The sequence below is a fragment of the Balaenoptera ricei genome, chromosome 12 (genome assembly GCF_028023285.1).
Source record: "Balaenoptera ricei isolate mBalRic1 chromosome 12, mBalRic1.hap2, whole genome shotgun sequence".
In the NCBI taxonomy this organism is placed as follows: Eukaryota; Metazoa; Chordata; class Mammalia; order Artiodactyla; family Balaenopteridae; genus Balaenoptera; species Balaenoptera ricei.
In genome coordinates this window covers 734,882-759,848 of record NC_082650.1, presented here as the reverse complement: position 1 = coordinate 759,848, position 24,967 = coordinate 734,882, and the positions used below count along the sequence as shown (strand labels likewise).

Here is a 24,967-nt window from a genome sequence, read left to right as displayed (position 1 = left end):
AGTATCTCAACAAAGCAGAACAATTAACCAATTGTGAGTTAAGTAGATCACGGTTGATTGCAGCAGCCATGGAAATGGGCCCCAGCAAATAAGCTCATGGAAGATTGTTAGCCTTTCGACTCAAGGATGTTGAAGAATTGAGGACATTGTGGCAACACCAATAGTTCACTAACAACAAAGAAAATTATCTCAAGAGCTGTTCCTCGACTCCTGACGAGCCAACAAATGTTACTGATAATATTTTCTCAAATGTTGTTGTTGACTTGAGAAGTCAGTAATTCAAAGTGACTGAAGAATTAGTCTCAGTCAATAGTCAGCCCGGATCAACTACAGATGAGAATATTTCAAAAGAAGTTGAGACAAACATGGATTTGGTACAACCTGAAGAATCCACTAAGATGTGTTATAACTGCTGGTGGTAAAACCTGTGGAGGGAAAAGCTTGACAACACTTTTGAGAATGTAAAGTGTGTGAAGCTTAGGGTTATTTATTACCTACTTTGCAGAAGGTATTTTGATCTATCCTGTCTCACTGAACCTGCAGTGACAATGGTGAGCTTTAATGCTCTGGTTACCTAATCTTCCCCAGGGCTGTGAAGTCTGTCAGAAATACAAGCTGAGCACTGACTTGCTCACCACACAGCAGCCCAGCAACTCAGCACCAGTAAAGCTCTATTGCAGCTGTTGAGTTCAAGGTGGAGACAAAGTTTTCTAAATGAAAACTGCCTTCCACCATTTTTATCAAACACTGAAGAACTGTGGAATTAGCTTGATACTGTGTCTTAATAATTCAACCTAAAATTACAAGGCAAAACAATATTTACATGCAAAAGTTATACTGCACTAAAGTCATTTTGATGACAACTAATGTTTGAATCGAAAGTAACAGAGGGTTTGTACATTTCCCATGCTGTCAGAAGTCAAAACAAGAAGTGAGATCTCCATTCCCATATACATTGGAAGCAGACATATTTCCCAAGCTCAGACTATAGTAACAGTTCCAGCAGGGCAAAAGAAATTTCCACAATTCAAAATCCATTTAGCTGCATGTTAAGAGCTCCTACCTAACCTTCAACTGAAGGTGATTAATCTGCAACTTAATGAAATATTAACAGACAAATATCAAGAGTAAAATCTAACGGAATTCTATGACTACCTGCCAAGGAATGAATATGCTCAATTAAAATCAAATACTTGTGGGTTGATATCAGCATTTGGTAATACCTATCTGTGTGAAAAGAAATTTTCAACAATGAAAAATGTAGAATTTCATTACAGATAAGCATTAACAGATGAACATTTGCAATTAATTTTGATATAAGGAATGTTAACTTTGAACCCCAATTAAATACAATATTACCCCTCCCAAAAAATATTATTTCATTCTTCTCATCTGCAGATCTGCATTACAACAAAAATTGCACTCAATTTTATAATTACATTTTGAAAGTCGCTAGTGAAAACATTGTTGAGATTTGTTTCCTTTCCTTTCTTATTATATAAGTTCATACGTAATATCCTCAATTTTCCTCCTGGCCCACACCTAAAATATTTTCTATCTGGTCCTTCACCCAAAAAAAAGTTTTCTAACCTTTGCTCTAGATATCACCTTAGTCCCCAAATTATACTTAGTAGTTTTAGCTAATGCTTATATCTGTCATCATCTTACATGGTTTTAAATTGTCATTCACAGAAAAATGTGTGGATGGATGGATGGATAACTTCCTGTTTTGTAGTCTTAAACACAGCGAACCATGGCCATTAGTTTACTGCTGTCCTGAAAGGGAGGTGGAGCCGTTATAAAACGCCAGGGCTGGGAAAAGCAGGGCCTGTTCAGGGTCTTCACCACAGCCGTATGTCTACAGGTGGCAGTTTACATTATTTATTTCAAAGGCCTTCAGTCCAAATTATGGCAAAAATAGCTTTACTGAGCATTTACAAAATATTATGCTATTTCCTTCTACATAGAGAAGCAGGAATGACACAATATACATTTAAAAATTGCTCTTCCAATGGCAATAGCTCATTGTTTTGTCAAACTACACTTTGGTAATCCAATACTTTTTGCCTTTAGACAACAAAATGCTATTTCAACTTTAAATGGAACTGAAGTAAATTCCTAAATAACGTTTAACTGTTGTAGTTTTTAGAGTTCTTCACCCTGGAATCAGCAGCTCAGCAGAATGTTATTATCCCCAGGCCTCACTCAGGGAATTTTTCTTTAAGGTAAACTGATAACAGAAATGGAACCGTAAGTGGATTCTCTAGTATCAACTGTTCAAGCTTCCAATGGTAAGTTTTGAGACAACCTTAAGCAAGCCATTTCTCTTGTAATATATTATTGTTAAATTAACAAAGCAAGTCATTCTGTTGCTTCAGTCTTTAAAAATTATGAAATTATCCAATACTAATTCTTCTACTCCTCCTGGCTGCTTGTTTGCCCTGATAGAAGGAAAAAAACCAAACGTCAAGTTTTAGTCATTAGCAGTTCACACCCAATTTTCTGGCTTAAAAAAAAAGAAAAACAAAACAACAAAAAAACTAACAGGAAGCTTTCACTATAAACAAATTACACTGTCTTCCCGAAACTAACAATTCAATTCAAGGGTCAAGCCCATGGTGGGTCCTTTTTGTTGCTCTTTCCCATAGGGTCTATGAGAGGTTTTACCTAAGGCATTAGCTTTGTGTTCTAGTTCACAAAGTCAATCAATTGTTTAGATTATTTTAATGTAGGAAAGGCAGAGTTAAAAAGTCAAACATTTCAAAACCTACTCATAATGTGATCTCTTAAATGACCAAAAAGTTAAATTAAATTTTAAAATCGAATGAGTTAACAAAAGAGAAGTATAATCACGGATCCCAAAAGGAACTTCAAATTGTGTTATTCCATTTAGCTGCTTTATTCTAGAGGAAAATAGAATTAGTAAGGCAAAGAAATGTGTAATAACAGCTAGCAAGAGACCGTCAAGAAATCACACTGGCTTTCCAGACTACACACAAGCAGATTTTAATTATGTTATTTAAAACTTGTTTAAAGCCTGCAAACATGAGCATTGCAACATTGGATGCAATAGAACCATCTGTCTATTTTTGCTTTTTTAAATATTAGATATAATGGCTTGAATCACCTTTGATTTTATATTAACAGAAGGTCATGTTCACTGTTTCAAGAGAAAATATGGAAAAATCAGTGCCTGCCTAGTAGTCCCATCATAGTCTCTTCATCTTAAAACAACGTCTATTAAGAGAGAGAAAAGAGACAGTGTAAAAAACTAAGAAATGGGAATGCCAAAATATGGACAAAATCACCACCAACTCAAAAGGAAATGGAAATAGACTAAGAAAATATATCTTCACGAAATAAAGAATATGTGAAAAAATATCCAAAGATGTTCCAATTGTTGCATTACAAGCTACCCCAAAACTTAGCCATTTAAAATAATACCCATTTTCTCATATTTCCTGGTTTTGTGGGTCAGAAGCCGGGCAAGTCCAGGTGGGGGACCCCTCTGCTCCATGTTGCACTGGTCGCTGTCCCCCTGCTGGGCTCAGCTGTGCTGCTGAAGGGGCACCGACACAGCCTCTGAAAGGAGGTAACCTTAGCCTGGCGAGGCTTCCACGGCGGGGCTCAGAGTCCAAGAGCAAACATTCTAGCGGACAGAGTAGAAGCTGGATGGGCTTCCATGTTGGGCCTTAAAGCATATGGATCCTGTGGTCATGCGTCTTTGCTCAAAACAGTCATAAGAACACCCAGATTCATAAGGAAGGGACAGGCACTCGCCTCTTCATGAAAGAAGCATCAAATAATTCGTAGCCATGTTTTAAAATTCTACGTTGAGAACCCCACTGTTCAGTCCCTGATAAGAATTTGTCCACTTTGACATATTCACATATATTCAGAGACAATAACTTCCAGAAAATAACTAGGCCTAAGTAGGAGAGTCTAGGACTAGAATAGGACATTTTGAGCAGTACACCACTTATAAATGAGGTTCTAAAGGAATATCTCTAACAGTAAATGTGCTAGAAATTGTAGTCAGTCATTCATTTGTAGACCTACTTACTATATATCAAGGGTCTACTATTTGCCAGGTCCTGTACTAAAAGATACAGAGGCAGCAATAAAAAAGTTGGACATTTTCTCTGTTCTTACCACTCTGAGAATTAAGGTGCCCGAGAGCACAGGTAAGAAATGGGAAACCCTTTTGTCCAGCAGAGCCCCCACTGGACAGTGCATTTCCCAGTAGCTTCTAGCTGTTATCTCAGAGCTACTTGACAGATAACTAATGAAGAAGTGATGGTCAATTGGCAGTCCACACAGTCTGACTGTTGACAAATTCCAGATCTAGATAAGACTCACTTTACTTCAGGTTGAATTAAGAGAGAAAACAATAAAATCAACACCTACACAATGAAAAACTAACAAAAGTCTTATAAGAAAAAAATTATATATATACCCCACTCAATTGTGAACATAAATTTTTTAAATGCAAAATAAATTATTATCCAAATAAATCCCTCAGTATATTAAAAGTGTAATACCTTAAGACCAAGTTGGATTTACTCTAAGAATAAAGGTTAGTTTAAAAAAGAGAAAAAAACACATGATCATTTCAATAGATGGAGAAATAGCATGTGTTAAAATTTAACGTCGAGGGGCTTCCCTAGTGGCGCAGTGGTTGAGAGTCCACCTGCCAATGCAGTGGACATGGGTTTGAGCCCTGGTCCGGGAGGATCCCACATGCCGCGGAGCAACTAAGCCTGAGAGCCACAACTACTGAGCCTGTGCTCTAGAGCCCGCCAGCCACAACAACTGAGCCCACGTGCCACAACTACTGAGCCTGCATGCCTAGAGCCCGTGCTCCGCAGCAAGAAAAGCCACCGCAATGAGAAGCCTGCCCACCACAATGAAGAGTAACCCCCGCTTGCCACAACTAGAGAAAGCCCACGCACAGCAACGAAGACCCAACACAGCCAAAAATAAAAACAAATTAATTAATTAATTTAAAAAAAAACCACTAAGTGTTGGTGAGTATATGGAGCTACTGAAAAATCTCATTCAGGGATGACGGGTCTTTAAATCGGCACAACATTTTTGGAAAACTGGCTTTATTTACTATAGTTAAAAATACACAAGCCTATGACCCATCAATTCCTGCCCTAGTTACATAAACAACAGAGACATGTGTGAGAATGTGCAAGACAGCATTATTTGTAAGTATAAAAACAAAGGAAAATATACTGTGTATCATGTATAAAAAGTTCAAAAACAAGAATATATATATGCTTTAGGGATTTTTTTCTTTTTTATAAAGAAGGGAGTCATTTTTTTTTAAGTATTTTTTTTAAATTTATTTATTTATGGCTGTGTTGGGACTTCGTTTCTGTGCGAGGGCTTTCTCTAGTTGTGGCAAGCAGGGGCCACTCTTCATCGCGGTGTGCGGGCCTCTCACTATCGCGGCCTCTCTTGTTGCGGAGCACAGGCTCCAGACGCGCAGGCTCAGTAGTTGTGGCTCATGGGCCCAGCTGCTCCACAGCACGTGGGATCCTCACAGACCAGGGCTCGAACCCGTGTCCCCTGCATTGGCAGGTAGATTCTCAACCACTGCGCCACCAGGGAAGCCCCAGGGATGTATGTTTTTAAAATTAAAAATAAAGCCAAGGAGGTGATGATCATAAAAGCTAGAATACCAAATATATTTTTGGAGAAATGGATATAGGAAATATCCATTGGAAATGGAAATATCCAATATCCATTGGAAATATGGAAATGGAAATAGGTTCTGTACCTATTGGAACAATGCTCAATGATAAATCACTGAGGTGTACACATTTGTTTTATATACATGTCTTCAATATATTATATTTCACAATAAAAAAGAAAAGGGGGAAAGAATAATAGTGAAACAAGATTCTACTTATAAACAGTGGGAGAAAATTCAAGCCAACAATAAGAAGCACGCTTAATTTTTGAACTCTGCAGATATTTCTGCTAAACTCATATATATCATATCTATGGTTACTGAAACTTCTCTATCATTAGAAATTTATTGTTTTATAATTTTAAAAACTACATCTAAAACATGTCAGAATCAAACAAGAATGCTTGCTACCACCACACTGATATAATAGTACTTGGGAATGTTATCTAATAAAATATTGGAATAGAATAAAATAAGGACCATAAATTTGGAAATAGGTGTCAAAATTATCACTCTTTGCGTGTTTACTTAAAAAATATCAAGGATGCCATGTGAATAAAAATATTGAACGAAAGAATTATCTGCAAATTGACAGATTTTTCTCATACCAACAATATATTCTTAGGAAATATAATAGAAAAATAGACTTCATGGACTATTTCATTATTATAAAATAAATATAAATATGCATACATATTTATTATATACTTATCTATTATAAATATTTTAAATAAAATAAAAGTAAAGAAGGGATAAACTTAAAATTTGTAAAAGAACTATATATTTTTAAATAACTTACAAAGAGACACATAAGCAGAAAAGCATATCATGTTCTTGAATGAAATCTTCAAAATTATAAAGACCTCAATTCACTGAAAATTGATCTATGAATTGAATGTAATCCAAGTCGAAACCTCAATATGAATAAATAACTCTGACATTCAGCTGAAGAAATAAGTCACAAGAGTAAGGAGAAAGCAGCAGAAAAATAAGAAACTCCAACTTCTGCCCCTCCATAAAAGCAATGAAAAATTGGCCTGAACTGTCAGAATTCGCTTTTTTTCAGAAGTCGGAAAATTAATTAAAGGGTTATAGGAACCATAAGAACATTTACTCAACAAAACAGCTGAATCTCAGTGAGAACCACGAGATTTTTGGTGTCTGAGTCACCCCATTCCCATTGCCAACTCCCTTGCTCAGTGGTAGCCATGAAAATAATTCACTGCATCACCTATACTGGATGGAGCAGAACAGACCTCATTTACAAGAATTTTAATCATTTATTTTGACCGATCTGATGTCTCCCTGGAAGACTGGCTCAAAAGGCTTGTCTTTGTTTTACCTGATGCAGAACCGGCCCGTGCTAAAGCATTTGTCTAAAACTGTTACAGGCTAATGCTTTCCTTGCTGCTGCCTGGATGATAGATAACATTTGGGGCAAAAAACTCACAAACCAAAAACCTTGGAAGGAAAGGCTAGAGAAGGGAATTGCCACAGTCCTGGGAATTGAGAAGTCCTTGTGCACGCCTACGCTGTGCACAGGCTCAGGAAAGGTCCAAAAAGGACCTAAGTTCTCACCTCTGTTCTGATCTTGAGGCTCAGTGAAGGAGTGAAGCTAAGACAGAGTTGTATACTTCTTGGCTGAGTACTGAAGGTGTGTCCAAACACACACACACACACACACACACACACAGAGCTCCTGTTCAAAGACTGGGAAATAATTTGGTTCCAGACATTTAAGGAAATCTCTGTCCAATCATTAGTTGACAACTAAGTTAACTGTATGGAGACGTCAACGGCTACAAATGACAAATAATACATACAGAATTTACAGAACTCATCCAGGAAGTCAGTAAAACACAAATAAAAATGCCTGCTGTAAGCAGCAATAAAAAGTTATCCTGGGAAGGGGAGAGAATCTGGTTTCTAGAGGGATCACCTTATAATGTTCATATAACCTGTTTTCAACAAAAAAAGAAAAGTATGAATCATGCAAGGAAACAAGAAAGTGTGACCCATACACAGAAAAGGAGGCAAACAATAGAAACTGTCGCTGAGGAAGTGCACACGAGGGGCTGTCTAGACCCACGGAGCAAATACGTTCAAGGAGCAAAAGGAAGCTATGCCTAAAAACTAAAGGAAAGTTTGAGAATGATGTCTCACCAAATAGAAATTATCAGTAAAGAGTGAGAAATTATAAAGAGGAACGAAATAGAAATTCTGACGTTAAAAAGTACAATAACTGATATGAAAAACTCACCAGAGGGATTCAACAGCAACTCCAGTTGGCAGAAGAATCAATGAACTTTGAGCTAGGTCAATAGAGTACCCATCTGAGGACTGGAAAGAAAAAGAATGAAGAAAAAGGAGAAGAGCCTCAGAAACCTGTGGGACACCATCAGATGTACCAGCATTACACATACTGGGAGTCCCAGAAGGCGAGGAGAGAGAGAAAGAGTCAGAAATAATATTTCAAAAAATATTGGCTGAAAAATTCCCAAATTTGATGAAAACCATTATTCTATACATTCAAGAAGCTCAACAAACTCCAAGTAGAATAAATTTATAGATGTACACCTAGATACATCATAATGAAATTATCCGAAGACAAAAACAAAGAGATGATCTTGAAAGCAGCAAGACAGAAGCAATCCATCATGTACAAGTTATCACAAATGAGATTAACATCTGAATCCATGGATTCCAAAAGGCAGTGGGGTGCCATATTGAAAGTGCTGAAAGAAAAAAAACATTTCAACCACTCTATATCCAGAAAAACTACCCTTTAAAATGAAGGAGAGGGGACTTCCCTGGTGGCACAGTGGTTAAAACTCCGTGCTTCCAATGCAAGGGGGCACAGGTTCAACCCCTGGTCAGGGAACTAAGATCCTGCATGCCGTGCTGTGTGGCCAGAAAAAAAAAAAAAAAGAAGGAGAAATTAAGAAACCTGCAGATAAAAATTAAAAGGGTCTGTCATGAGCAGACATACCCTACAACAAATGCTAAAGGGAGCCCTTCAGGCTGAATAGAAAGACACTAGATAATAACTCGAGTCCACATGAAGAAATAAAGAGAACCAGTAAAGGAGACTAAATAGGTAAATATAAAAGAATAAATGTATGTTTGTTTGTAACTCCTTGTATTTTTAATCTGATATAAAAGACAGATACATAAAGCAATAATTATAAATAATAAATATAAATCTATGTTGATGGGCAAGCAATGTATAAAAGAGAGAGAGAAGACACAAACTAAGGAATGAAAGAGGAGACATTATGCTGACCTTACAGAAATGAAAAAGGCTGTAAGGGAACACCAGGGAACATTTGTATGCCAACAAATCAGATAGCCTGGATGAAATGGAACAACTCCTATAAATGCACAAACTACCAAACTGACTCAAGAAGTAATAGACCTATTAGCTAAGAAGACTGAGTGATGATGAGGATGATGATAATTACAACTTCCAACAAAGACACACTGAGGACTCAATATATTTATTGGTGAATTCTGCTAAAAATATAAAGAAGAATTAATACCAATCATTCTCAAATTTTCCAAAAAAACAGAAGAGAAGCGAATACTTTATAACTCATTCTATGAGGCCAGTATTTCTCTTATACAAAAGCCAGACAATGACATCACAAGGAAAGGGAATTATAGAGCAATATCCCTTATAAATATAGAGGCAAAAATCCTCAACAAAATACAAGAGAACTGAATGCAACAACATATAAAAAGGGTTATACATTATAATCAAGTGAGATTTATCCCAGTTAGTAGAACAGAAAAATCAATTCATGTAATACATCATATCAATAGAATAAACATATGATCATCCCAATAGATGCAGAAAAAAATTGAAAAAAATGCAACACCCTTTCATGACAAAAACGTTCAACAGACTAGAAATAGAGGAGACCTTCCTCTACCTGATAGAGGCCATTTATGAAAAATTCACAGCTAACATCATACTTTTCTTTTTTTAATAAATTTATTTATTTATTTATTTTTGGCTGCATTGGGTCTTTGTTGCTGCACATGGGCTTTCTCTAGTTGTGGCGAGTGGGGGCTACTCTTTGTTGCGGTCCGTGGGCTTCTCATTGCGGTGGCTTCTCTTGTTGCAGAGCACAGGCTCTAGACACGCGAGCTTCAGTAGTTGTGGCTTGCGGGCTCTAGAGTGCAGGCTCAGTAATTGTGGTGCACGGGCTTAGTTGCTCTGCAGCATGTGGGATCTTCCCCGACCAGGGCTCGAACCCGTGTCCCCTGCACTGGCAGGCAGATTCTTAACACTTTGCCACCAGGGAAGTCCCTAACATCATACTTAATGGTGAAAGACTGAACACTTTTGCCTAAGATCTGGAACATGACAAGGATGTCTGCTCTCATAATTTCTATACAACATTGTACTGGAGGTTACAGCCAGAACAGTTAGATAAGAAAAAGAAATAAAACCCATCTACAATGGAAAAGAAGACACAAAGCTATCTCTATTTGCACATGGCATGAGCTTATATATTGAAAGTTCAAAAATCCATTAAAAATATCTGTTATAGCTAATAAACTAGGTCACCCAGATTTCAGCATACTAGAGGGATATACAAAAATTAGTTGCATTTCTATATACTAGTAGTGAACATTCTGAAATTAAATTAAGAAAACAATTCAATTTAAAATAGCATCAAAAAGAATAAAATACTAGTTTTATTAATTAGTTTAACAATTAGCTTATTCATTAGAATTAATTTTACAAAAGATGTGCATGACTTTTACAGTGAAAACTATGGAACACTGTTGTATTAAATAAGATCTAAATAAATAGAAAGAGAATAAAACTGTACTACTTTCTCACACCATATACAAAAATAAACTCAAAATGGATTAAAGACTTAAATATAAGGCCTAAAATCATAAAACTCCCAGAAGAAAACATAGGCAGTTCTCTCTTTTAAATAAGTCTTAGCAATATTTTTTTGGATATGTCTCTTCAGGCAAGGGAAACAAAAGCAAAAATAAACAAATGGGACGGTATCAAACTAAAAAGCTTTTGCACAGCAAAGGAAACTATCAACAAAACGAAAAAGTCGCCTACTGAATGGGAGAAGATATTTGCAAAAGATATTTCCAATAAGGGGTTAATATCTAAAATGTACAAAGAACACATACAACTCAACATCAAAAGAAAAAACAACCCGATTAAAAAATGGGCAGAGGATCTGAATAGACATTTTCCAAAGAAGACATACTGATGGCCAACAGACACATGAAAAGATGCTTAGTATCACAAATCATCAGGCAAATACAAATCAAAACAACAATGAGATACCACCTCACACCTCTCAGAATGGCTATTATCAAAAAAACAACAAATAACAAGTGTTGGTGAAGATGTGGAGAAAAGGGAAACCTCATGCACTGTTGGTGGTATTCTAAGTTGGTATAGCTACTATGGAGGTTCCTCAAACAATTAAAAATAAAACTACCATACGATCCATAAAAATAAGTAAATAAATAAATAAATAAAGAGACATCCCATATTCATGGTATGGAAAACAATATTGCTACAATACAAATACCCCCCAAATTGAATTAGAGATTCGATGCAATCCTTATCAAAATTCCAATTTCTTTTTATGCACAAAAGTACAACCTGATCCTAAAACTCATATGAAATGCAAGGGACCCAAATAGCCAAAACAATCCTGAAAAAGGACAAAGTTGGAAGACCCACACTTCTCAATTTCAAAACTTACTACAAAGCTACAGTAACCAAGACAGTGTGGTAGTGGGATAGGGATAGATATTTAAAACAACGGAATAGAACTGAGAGCCCAAAAATACACGCAGAATCAATGGTCAATTGATCTTTGACAAGGTTTCCAAGACCATTCAATGGAGGAAAAGAATCATCCTTTCAACAAACAGTATGGGATAACTGCATACCCCCGAGCCAAAAAATGGATTTGGACCCCTACCTCACACCATAGGGAAAAATTAATTCAAAATGAATCAAAAACCTAAATGTCAGCGCTAATACTACAAAACTCTTAGAAGAAAACACAGGGGTACATTTTTATAGCTTTGGCTTTGGCAAATGATTCTTTGATATGACACCTAAATCACAGGCACCCAAAGAAAAAAAGACAAATTGAACTTCATTAAAATGAAAGATTTTTGTGTACTAAAGGATTTTATAAAGAAAGTAAAAAGACAACCCACAGAATGGGAGGAAATAGTTGCCAGTTAAATATCTGATAAAAGTCCAATATCCAGGATATATAAGGAAATATTAAAACTAAACAATATATGTCATATAACCCAGTTTAAAAATGGACAAAGGACTTAAATAAAATTTCTCCAAAGAATTGGAATAGAATATCTCCAAAGGAAGGAATTTCTCCAGAAAAGACACAGAGATATACAGATGGCCAACCAACACATGAGAAGGTGTTCAACATCATTAATCTCTAGGAAAATGCAAATAAAAACTATGAGATGCCATTCACACCCACTAGAATAGCTATAAAAAAAAGAAAATAGAAAATAATAAGTGTTGGCAAAGATGTGGAAAAATCAGGAGCCTTTCACATTGCTATAGGAATTTAAAATAATGCAGCCACTGTATAAAAGCTTGGCAGTTCCTCAAACTTTCTAAAAAATAGAATTACCATATGACTGAGAAGTTTCACTCCTACATATACATACAAGAGAAATGAAAAGATATGTTTAGAGAAAAACTTGTATATGACTCTTCACAGCAGCATTATTTGTTATAGTCAAAAAGTAGAAACAACACAAAAATCCCTCAACAGATGAATACATAAGCAAAATGTGGTATATGCATACTGGAATATTTTTCAGCCATAAAAAGGAATGAAACACTGATACAATCTTGAAAACATCATGCTAAATGAAGAGGACCAGACACAAAGGACATATACTGTAAGATTCCATTTATATGAAATATTTAGAAAAGGCAAAAAGCCAAAGAGCCAGAAGTAGATTAGTGGCTGCCAGGGGGTTGGGGGTGCCGGAATTGACACTGATTATAATAGGTATGGGGCCTCTTTTGGGGATGATAAAAATGTTTTGGAACAGATGGGTGGTGATAGTTGTACAATACACAAAAATGCTCAAACCAGCTAAATTGCACAGTTGAAAATGATGAATTTTAAGTCATGTAAATTGTACCTCAATAAAAATATCTAATAAAAATACATACTAAAATATTTACAGATGAAATAACATCTGGGATTTGCTTCAAAATGATCTTGAGGTTAGGGGTTGGAATAAATAATATCAATAGACTGGTTCAGTGTTGATAAACTTGTAGCTGGCCATGGTAACAGTGGGTTCATTAGAGCATTCTCCCTACTTTTGGATATATTTGGAACTTTGCATAATAAAATTATTTTCAAAGAACAACTAAGTAAAATGTTTTTAAAAGGATACTGAGGAATAGTTATTATAAAGCTACATAATCGAAATCAGTGGACTGTGTTGGAATGGAAAATAATGTTAAGAAACAGACCCAAGAACATTATATGAAGGATTTGGAATTTTAAATCAGTAAGAAATAAATGATCAGTAATTGGGGTACCTAGATAATCCTTTAGAAGAAAAATAAATGGGTAATAGCCTTACCTCATACCATACATACAAATATAATCCACAAGGATTATATTTTAAATAAAATTAAAAATATATAAGAACAAAGTATGTAAATATGAAACAAAATTAGGGAAATATCAATGAATATGTAATCTTGGGGGCAGTTCTCCTAAGTCTAATAAAAAAAACAGATCTTGGAATTTTTTTAAATATCATAAATTGAGAAAAAATATTGCTCACATATGGAAAGAGGTTAATAGTTAAAGAGAAAAAAAGGTATTTTTAAAAAAATTTTTGGCTGCATCGGGTCTTTGTTGCTACACGCGGGCTTTCTCTAGTTGCAGCAAACAGGGGCTACTCTTCGTTGCAGTGCACGGGCTTCTCATTGCAGTGGCTTCTCTTGTTACGGAGCACGGGCTCTAGGCGCACAGGCTTCAGTAGTTGTGGCACGCGAGCTCTAGAGCGCAGGCTCAGTAGTTGTAGCGCACGGGCTTAGTTGCTCCGTGGCATGTGGGATCTTCCCGGACCAGGGCTCGGACCCGTGTCCCCTGCATTGGCAGGTGGATTCTTAACCACTGTGCCACCAGGGAAGCCCCAAAAAAGGTATTTTAATGAAAAAATAATTTAAAGGGTGAACAAATAATTCACAGAAAAATGAAATACATGCCCAAGATACTAAGCACAGTTCCCTTTCTTGCTGTCTAATAACTGAGACTCTTTCTGCTTTGGAGAAGCCCCTTCGTGAGTTGTGGAGGCAAAAATGAGGAACTCCATTCACAGGAACGGAAACTGTAAGTTACTCTCTCTCCTAGGCCCTTACAGTTTGGGCGTAGGCCTGTGATCTGGGCTAACAAATATTTTTTAAATAATAATTTTTATTTTTTGATGTAGACAGTTTCTTCACACTCTACTAGCAGATATATGTTGGCCCTACCTTTTTGGAGAAAATTTGGCAATATTTATCGAAAGCTGTTAAAAAAGTGAGGGAACTGACTCAGCAATTACACTTCTGAAAATTATTGTAGGGAAATAATCACACAAGTATAAAAAGGCATCTACTAGGTGTTCATGATAGCATTGTACATCCCAGCAAAACAATGAGAAGCAGTCTGAATGCAGCACCAGAAGACTGAATACATGAACCGTGGGGCCCCCACGTATGAGAACCAGACGCAAACATCAAAGCTGATTACCTGAAAAGTTAGACTAAAAGCCAGGATCTGCAATAGGATCTCATGTTCCTATGTACATATGCATGTGCATGTGTTATATACACACATATTCAGGGAAAAAAAATCTCAAAGTGTAAACATTAACATGTCAACAGCGCTTACTTCCGGGTGTGAGCAGCTAATAACTAAGAGCTTTTGTTTCTCCCTTTTGTTTGTTCGCTTTGTTTTGTTCACGTATATTTTCTATTTTCCAAAATAATATATACTGTTCCTTTAAAAGTGGGCACGCATTTAGAAATAATATCATCTCTGAAGTAAAATAAAAAATTCCACCAACATATTTTTGTGTATCTGTATCTTAAATGTCCCATAAAATGACTTCATATTCTACAAATTATACTAAGAATAGAGGTTTTTATTAATCATGGACAAACCACACTCATTATATCAGAGCAATGATCCACTTTTTAATTCAACTCTGGCTTGTCCTTCAGTAAGTAAATGAAAGCAGTGAGCTTTGGACAAAGCCCATTTAAATGGGCCACCATCTTAAAAATTCAGGGAGATTACCACCAGCACACTTGCAGTAAAGTCTGTGGGCTTTATACGTGGAAACTTTTGTTATTGTACCTTTTCCTTTGGTATTCTGTTCTCTTGAACACCATTTATCCTTAAATGCAAAAAAAAAAAAAAAAGTTGCCATATTTTTATAATTCACAGACTTTGTTAGGACTGTGCCATAACTAGTAATAATAGAATTATGTGTAATAGGAATCCTATGTGTTGAACATAACTCCAGTGCTGCAACTTATTTAAAGATAGATTTTTTGCAAGTTGGGCTTATAAATCATTTACAAAGAAACTGAGCAGGACTGAAACTACAGTCCCACTGTCACATTCTTGCGATGTGACCACAGCTGCTCGGGGCTGGAGGCCGCAGCGGCGAGGGAGCGCAGAGCTCAGGGCCCCGCCAGACCGTCAGGAGCAGAGCTCTCACACTTGCCAGATATTAGATCAACAACCGTTAAATATAATACGAACCATCTTCCGTGGCCAGGGCTCAAAAGCTGCAAGTACAAACAGCTACAGATACGTCACTGGAGACGCGGGGCCCAGCACACCGACAGTCCCCAAGCTGCAGGGGGGACCTCGCCTCCGTGGCCTCAAGCCCTCCTGTCACAAAGTTCTGGTTCTCTGGACTCAAATGCACAGACGCATCCATTCTCCGTGAGTTACGCACACACGTTGGTCCCCACGTCTGCCTCACAACACATGTACCCATTTGGCTTTTACGGGGGGGAGGAAATGGCCTCAACTGTGCAAAAACCCAACACAGGTTTTGGGCTCTCGCCTTAGGGACTTGGTTCCAGGGTGTGTGAGCCTGGTGTTCGCTGCTGGTAAAGAACAGCTCTGTCCTGAAGGGGGTCAGAGGTCCAGCGGCCGCGCCTCCCCACTACCCCGCTTACGATGCCTTCTACCTCTCTATTCTGTGAATCAGATAAAAATAATACATCGCTTACCAAAAGGTTGAATTTTAACGTTGTCCTGAGACACAGGTCTAAAGTCTATGATTAGAGAATTATTTTTCTGCGAAGTGTTACAAACCTACCTAAAACATAACACACACACACACTCACACACCCATGATTTCTGAAATAACAGCAACGTCTTTTGCATTGTAGAGAGTTTATTTGTGCTTTGCTTTCATAGTCCCCACTCGTGAGAGCCCCTCCACACCAAATCCCACTGCTTTTGTCAGAGACCCTAACACTGCCCAGCATTATTTTGGTTTTTTCACATTTACTGTCTGTGTTCTTTACTAGATTGAGTTTCATGAAAACAAGGATCTCGCCAGCCTGTCTGTTACTGTTTTTCATGGCACTAAATAATTTTGATTGAATGAATGTATGAAAGTTTGAATGTGTTACATTTGATACATAAAATTATATTCTCTTGACTTCAATATTTTAATAAAAGTGATTGCTGCCAGTTTCCTTAGGTCAGTTTTCACACGCTCATATTTATGTGAAAGAGTTAGGAAGCAATGATGTTTTCTGCAATTAACAATGACCTTCAGCCTTTGTACGTTTTCCTGCTGGAGCTCATCCTTGCTGTGTCCCTCCTTGGACCAACAAAGACTATTGCGATATTAACTCTTAGTGGGGAAACAAGTACACATTAACACCACCTACATTTTAAAATCCTTGATTTTACAACAAGCATCTTCAAACATTCTCCCTTCTAACAGATATGAACAGAATAATGTCCCCACATCACTACCAAGCTGCAGGAGAAGCACAGAGGAAACTGTTCAGCCTCCTCTGTGTAATCCCACTATCGCGGCATCACACGCACATCCACTCACTTAGCGAAGACTTTTGTCTGTCGTCCATAAAGGATATTTGTCATGTTTTCTCACCACTGAGCACCTTCTGAAGACCCTCCCCATGTTAGGGAATCGGCCACCTCTTGATCTCCAGGCAGAGGCCAGGAGGCGGTTTCCTAGCGCCCTGCACACACGTGTAGCCCTGACCCAGGTTCATGGATTCGATGCCGGTGCCTGCAGGAGACTTCAGTCTGGAAGTCAGCAGCGAGTGGAAGCAGTGCTTGTCACCAAGCCTGGCGTATCTTCCTATTTTTATTCCTATTTTCAGTATTCTCAGAGTAATACTGACCTCACTGAATGAGTTGTGATGTGTTCCCTCTAATTTCTTGGAAGGTTTTGTGAAGAAGTGGTATTCATTCTTCTTTAGATGTTTGGTAGGAGTTACCAATGAAGCCATCTTGTACTGGATTTTCTTTGTGGGAAGTTTTTAAATTATTATTACAATTTAGTCTCTTGTTAGAAACCTACTAGAATTTTCTATTTATTCTTGAGTCAGTTTCACTAATTTGTATCTTTCTAGGACTGTTTCCATTTCACCCAAGCTACATACATTACTGTCATACAGTAGCTCATTTGTAAGATAGTCAGTGATGTCTCCACTTCCATTTCTGATTTCAGTAATTTGAGTCTTCTTTCTTTTTTCTTGGTCACCTTTAGCTCTTATCTTAAATTCCCTCCTTGGTAACTTCATATACTCTAACGTCTGGATATACAAATTTCTCATCCAGGTAAAACTTGAAATCATTTGTATTTTCTACTCATCTATAAGAATATTTTAATGTAAAAGATATCTATGCATATCTTTTTAATTCTTCTGTGAACTATTTAAAGTATAATTTTATAAGATGACTTATCTAAAAATTAAGATAGTTAATCATTCACAAGTAAAATTCTAAATTGTACTGAAAGGCTATCATGGTAGAGTGGGAAAACACCCACCTAAGGATTCTGGAGGCCTCTTATAACACATGCTCTGCTATGAACTAGCTCCATAATTTTCAATAGGTCACTTATTTTCTTTAGGCTATAAATGTAATTCCCATCCCTGGCAGGATTGTGAGCTAATACATTGCCATCAATCACAGAGAACTTGAGGAGCAGCAAATAAACTCTGTTCAGAACCAAAGTCTGAACATAGGTCTCCTGACATGCCAAGCATAAGGTAGCACTACTTAGTGCCCATATTCCCTTTTCATAATTTTCTTTAAAGCTCAAAGATCTATTATTAGATTTTCTTGGGCTTGACAATTAAAAGGCATGAGAGGAGACCTCATGAACTATTTATATTCGTAAAGGAGACCATGAACTATTTCAAATTCTTAAATTCAGCAACAGGGGAAAAAGCAGACTCATCCATCAGAAGCTCTTTTTTCTTTCTTTCTTTTATAATCTGACATAAATCATGGAAAGCAAAGGCAAAATTTAAAAGCAATAAGATATTTTCCAGTAGTTCACCTTATGCTTGGAAATGAAACTTACTAACTGTTACCCAGATGTACTTAGTATAGCTTAAAACAACTGTGCTCTGGTTAAAATGTGGTGTAGTAATTTAACAATGTGCTATCTGCCTGAAAAAAGACCACCCATACTTGAGAAATTTCCATCTTTTTTGAAGTCAGGATAATACAAAACTTGGCAAGTTAGGAAAGGGCAATGAAGGAGGCCAAAGATGAACTTCAGAGAATGCAGTTTTCTATATAGATTTGTGTGACTTGTTCATGATAAATAAAAGCAATTATTGTTTAGTTTTCATGCCCAATACATCCACGTTGGAATAGTTGCTTCCAGCAGGAAATAGCAACATTATTTCAGATTTTTGTCTCCATTTAACCCAATACCTTTCCCAAATACTTTCATCTAAAGGAATCAGGACCAACAACCACACACAAGACTGAGGGATCACTTTACAGAAGCAAATCCAGAAGCTGCCAGCGTGCCTGCAAGTCTTCATTTCTGGAAAATATTAAAGTATCCTTCTGTGCCAGTAACAAAAACAGACTCAAAAGAGCAAAAGTGAAGTTCTGTGCTGATAGTTCAAATGAGAGCGAAAGCCTCTGTGGTTTCTAACTTGAGGAATTTTTCTTTTAAGATTCCCTTGTGGAGGAGCTTTTAAAAATGTAATGATAAGCCGTACAGCAGGACCGCACCTACCGTCTGTTCTGTGGGACGCCAGCACCGCCAGGCCCTACATAGCCCTCCTCAGTCCCACACGGCCACCGCGACACCCACACATAGTCATCACACGCTTGCAAGGGAGCATTTTCCAAAGCACGGCAGTTATTTTTATGAACCTTGATTCTAGCCACTGTCACTATTAATCTGGATATATTTCTTTATATCTGAGTATCCCATTTAAAGTATGGAACTAATAAAACATGTAACATGGATTGCTTAAAAATGAAGAAAACTGCTACAAAAAAGATGGCTCTTTTAATTCCAGTTGACCGTCCCCAAGATATTTGATTGTGCTCATTCATTCACAAGCAAGGATTTATTTTGCTCTTCGAGCCAAGCAGTGCTGTAGGCTCTGGGCATCAGACAGTGAAGCCAACAAATCGATCAGATAGTCAAACTGGACTCACACGAATCAGAGATCTTATCCTGGATCAGGTTTCACTAGCAATTTCAAGGATGAAGCCATCAAGAGGCATGAAAAAGCAGACTCAAGTTCTGCGCCTCCTTCCCTCCCGGGCCTCTGGGCCAAGCACAGGGTCAGTTCACACAGCGGGGAAACTTCAGGCTATGGAATATCTCCATTTCATACCTCAGGTATTTGTGCAGCTTGTAGATGTTTCTGAGGGAGCCATGGCTCACAGATCCATAGATCATAGATTTACTTACCCCACGCAATCCTAACCCAGAGACATCCTGCTAAAAGCATCATATAGATTAAGACTCTGTTCCCAGCAAATACCATGAGTCTATGTACCAGGAGATGGCTTATTGCCTTGGTGACAGAGACAGTCCAGCCTACCTGCCTTCTTTCTCCCGAGTGGCCCCTGTGTGTTCCCAGTAACCTAGAGGGAAACAGATGACAGTCCAGCTGCCCTAACTCCTTTCTCCCTGATATTAAACAAGACAGCCATGCAACCCCCTTCTCATGTGGCTCGTATTCTGTGCAGAGAAGCAGCCAGTAAGAGAGTGGACACATGCATAGACAGGTTACTTCTAGAGAACTGTGTGCTATGGAGGCTGAAACGGGGCGATAGGACGGAGAATAAGAGAGAAGACTGTTCAGATCAGGTGGTCAGAGGTCTCTCTGAAGACATGATTAAGGAACTGAGATCTGAAAGACAGGAAGCCGTTCATGAGAAAATTTCTGGAAAATCATTCTAGTCGGGAAGAAGAGCAAGGGCAGAAGTCCTAAAGTAGACGGCTTGGTGTGAAACAGAAATGATTGGGAAATGTTAAACTACGCCTACACGGGTGGAGCTTATTGGACCAGGAGGAGAGTGGGTGGGGGTGGGGCCCGGGAAGGTCTGAGAGGCCACAGTGGGAAGCTCTTATCTTGTTCTAGGCAGCGGGATGGCCACCACAGGGAGTAGGAGAAGAATGACACAGTCTGACTGATGTTTCAGAAGGATAGTCTGGCTGCTGGGCGGACAAGAGGCAGTCATGCGAAAGTGGTCCAGGAGAGAGATAATGGTGGTTGGACTAAGGTGGTAGAAGGAAAACATGGCAAGAAACGGAGGGATTTGTCTTACGTATCAAGACTATGGCCAGGGCTTCCCTGGTGGTGCACTGGTTGAGAATCTGCCTGCCAATGCAGGTGACACGGGTTCGAGCCCTGGTCCGGGAAGATCCCACATGCCGCGGAGCAACTGGGCCCGTGAGCCACAACTACTGAGCCTGCGCGTCTGGAGCCTGTGCTCCGCAACAAGAGAGGCCGCGACAGTGAGAGGCCCGCGCACCGCGATGAAGAGTGGCCCCCGCTTGCCACAACTAGAGAAAGCCCTCGCACAGAAACGAAGACCCAACACAGCCAAAAATAAATAAATTAATTAATTAATTTTAAAAAAAATCTCTGAATATTAAAAAAAAAAAAAAAAGACTATGGCCAGGGGTGTGTAAATTACACCTCAATAACGTATGGTTCAATATATATGGCCAAGAGTCCTTATCTTTTGAGGATATTACTATATACTGAAATATTTACAGCTAAAAGTATACCGTGCCAGAGATTTCCTCAAAATAAATAGAGCATGTGTTGGGGGTGGGGAGTTGAAACAAGAATTGAGTTGATAACTGTTGAAGTTAGGTGATGGGTACATGGAGATCTATTATGTATTGAATATATGCTTAAACTTTTTCATAATAAAATATTTGAAATTGAACAGTCCGGGGACAGGACTCCTATGGTCATGGGGTTGTAAAGCAACTTGTGAGTTACTGGTGGAACCACTCACCCCACACATGGCCACTGTAACCTGTGATTCCTGTCTTTTGAACAGAAGGCACTCTTTTTAAGCCACTTTAATTGGTGGAAATGATCAATTTCTTTGGTAGTTTGGAAGCTCTTTGTTACATTGAGTTAAAAATAAATCTTTCAGAAACTTCCAACCCTGGGACCCAGTTCAGTAACATGGAAGCCAAGAAACAAGTGGACTCTTCCTACATGATAACTCTACAGACTTAAGGACAGCTCTCCTGTCTTCTACAAGCTGAAACTCTGATCCTTTAAATCATTCCTAAAACCAGAAGGAGATATTTTCCTTACAAATTGTTCTCTTCCTATTCCTCCTCCTTTTTTCCCAAGCCCAGGTATTCTTAGCTTCCTTCTAGGACCTTGCAATTTCAATTAAGGCCTCTCTTTTCACTGGTTTATTCACATACATTGTCCCCATATTGAATAAATCCTAAATATATACAGCAATAGTTCTCAATCTGTTTTCTTCTGCAATACACATAGTGAATAACATTTCTGTGACATAATCTCATACAGAAATTAAAAAGTACAAAACTACTTGTTAGACTATATAATTTCTAGCATTGGAGCTCGCCCATACCCAAGGGGTAATAGCCAGAACTGCCATGTCATTTGTCCACAGTTAACCGGACCAAGGACAGCAACTGACCCAACAATAATATTCCACTTCATATTGACAGGAAGTAACAATTCAAAATAAAAGTATTGTAGTCAGTTCTTTCTGTCAGTGTTTCATATTAATCAAAGTGCCCCAAATATTGAACTTCTTTCTTACTCTCAGAATCATGTTAAACATTCGCCAGTATCCCTTTAGCACAAAAAAATCATCACATTAATGGGATGTTCATGGTGATGATGTATGCGGTTCAGACTTTGTGCTCAAAATCAGCACCCGTTCATCTCAGCTCTCCCCACTCACAAGCCCACCCCAAAGGCGCGTCTCTCAACAGCAAGGCTGATTCCGTGTTTATAACCAACTGTACCTACTGGCTCTCTACTGCAAAAGAACAGAATGTACCTCAGTTAGAACACAGAGCCCTCTGCAGACCTCTCGGTCCTGGGGCTTCACAATTATACTGTGATTCGTTTTGTGTGGTCCACAGAGTGTACACCTGTGTACAGCGAGGATACAGGCCATCCCACCCTCACAACCAAGCCTCCCACTTTCACCTCTCACATCTCTTAGCCAAATTTTAAATGGTCAAGGTGTCAACAGTTATGTGGTTTCTATAACTATAACCAAATTTTCTATCCTTAGTCTACGGACGATAAGGAAAAATTCAAAATCATAACCAGCACTTACCTTATGATACTTGTGTAAATATCATTAATCGTTCAGTCAAGTAACACTACTTCTCCAAGACCCCACAGGACAACTATTTAGGCATCAGAAGCAAAATATTCCTAGCATCAAGCTTAATCAAATACACACTGTCACATTACATAAATTGCTTACAATCATGATGCTTAAACTCATTTTAATTTCTTTCATACCAGGACCATAAATGCTTTGTTTCATTTTCTTAAACTATCTAATTCTCTTTTTACTTTTTATTAATTAAAAAACTTTCATCATATCTTAAAGATGTTCTATTTTTCAATATCACCGTTTACTGCCTGGAGCCCCTTTCTACCTGGAGATTTCCCCAGAACCCTCCATCCACCTGCAGGAATCTGGACCTAGTGTTTTCTAAACCTGATGCACAGCTGAAGTCTGGGGATTCCCTTCATTATATCCTGGGTTGGATTAATTATGTTCTGGATCTCAAGGCTTCCCTTTTTTCGCAACCCTCAATTTATTGGAATATTTGCTCAAGTAAATTTCTTTCCTCAGAAAGAGTGTCTTGGAGTGAACTTCATACCTATGTGTTACTGAAAATGACTGTATCTAGCCTGCAAATCAGTCGATTGCTTGCTGTCTACCTGAGTCTTCCTCAGAAAGTAGGATAAATTACAAGGTGAACAAGGAAGAACAGACTCAAATAAAAATGCAATTAACATAGAGGGAACTTACCTCAACATAATAAAGGCCATATATGACAAACCCACAACCAACATCATTCTCAATGGTGAAAAACTGAAACCATTTCCACTAACATCAGGAGCAAGACAAGGTTGCCCACTCTCACCACTATTATTCAACATAGTTTTGGAAGTTTTAGCCACAGCAATCAGAGAAGAAAAAGAAATAAAAGGAATCCAAATCGGAAAAGAAGAAGTAAAACTGTCACTGTTTGCAGATGACATGATACTATACATAGAGAATCCTAAAGATGCTACCAGAAAACTACTAGAGCTAATCCATGACTTTGGTAAAGTAGCAGGATACAAAATTAATGCAAAGAAATCTCTTGCATTCCTATACACTAATGATGAAAAATCTGAAAGAGAAATTAAGGAAACACTCCCATTTACCACTGCAACAAAAAGAATAAAATACCTAGGAATAAACCTACCTAAGGAAACAAAAGACCTGTATGCAGAAAACTATAAGACACTGATGAAAGAAATTAAAGATGATACAAACAGATGGAGAGATATACCATGGTCCTGGATTGGAAGAATCAACACTGTGAAAATGACTATACTACCCAAAGCAATCTACCGATTCAATACAATCCCTATCAAACTACCAATGGCATTTTTCACAGAACTAGAACAAAAAATGGCACAATTTGTATGGAAACACAAAAGACCCCGAATAGCCAAGGCAATCTTGAGAAAGAAAAACAGGAGGAATCAGGCTCCCGGACTTCAGACTATACTACAAAGCCACAGTAATCAAGACAGTATGGTACTGGCACAAAAACAGAAATATAGATCAGTGGAACAGGATAGAAAGCCCAGAGAAAAACCCACGCACATATGGTCACCTTATTTATCTTTGATAAAGGAGGCAAGCATATACAGTGGAGAAAAGACAGCCTCTTCAATAAGTGGTGCTGGGAAAACTGGACAGCTACATGTAAAAGAATGAAATTAGAACACTCCCTAACACCATACACAAAAATAAACTCAAAATGGATTAAAGACCTAAATGTAAGGCCAGACACTATAAAGCTCTTAGAGGAAAACATAGGCAGAACACTCTATGACATAAATCACAGCAAGATCCTTTTTGACCCACCTCCTAGAGAAATGGAAATAAAAACAAAAATAAACAAATGGGATCTAATGAAACTTGAAAGCTTTTGCACAGCAAAGGAGACCATAAACAAGATGAAAAGACAACCCTCAGAATGGGAGAAAATATTTGCAAATGAAGCAACTGACAAAGGATTAATCTCCAAAATATACAAGCAGCTCATGCAGCTCAATATCAAAAAAGCAAACAACCCAATCCAAAAATGGGCAGAAGACCTAAATAGACATTTCTCCAAAGAAGATATACGGATTGCCAAGAAACACATGAAAGGATGCCCATCATCACTAATCATTAGAGAAATGCAAATCAAAACTACAATGAGGTATCACCTCACTGCTGTTAGAATGACCATCATCAAAAAACCTACAAACAATAAATGCTGGAGAGGGTGTGGAGAAAAGGGAACCCTCTTGCACTATTGGTGGGAATGTAAATTGATACAGCCACTATGGAGAACAGTATGGAGGTTCTTTAAAAAACTAAAAATAGAACTACCATACGACCCAGCAATCCCACTACTGGGCAT

General features: G+C 38.0%; 1 protein-coding gene across 8 annotated transcripts in view; it reads right to left on the bottom strand.

Annotated features, from left to right (window-relative positions):
• The window catches only part of WDR27 (WD repeat domain 27), a 158,757-nt gene that overhangs the window by 30,631 nt on the left and 103,159 nt on the right, over positions 1-24,967 (bottom strand). The gene's annotated exons all lie outside the window — the stretch shown is intronic.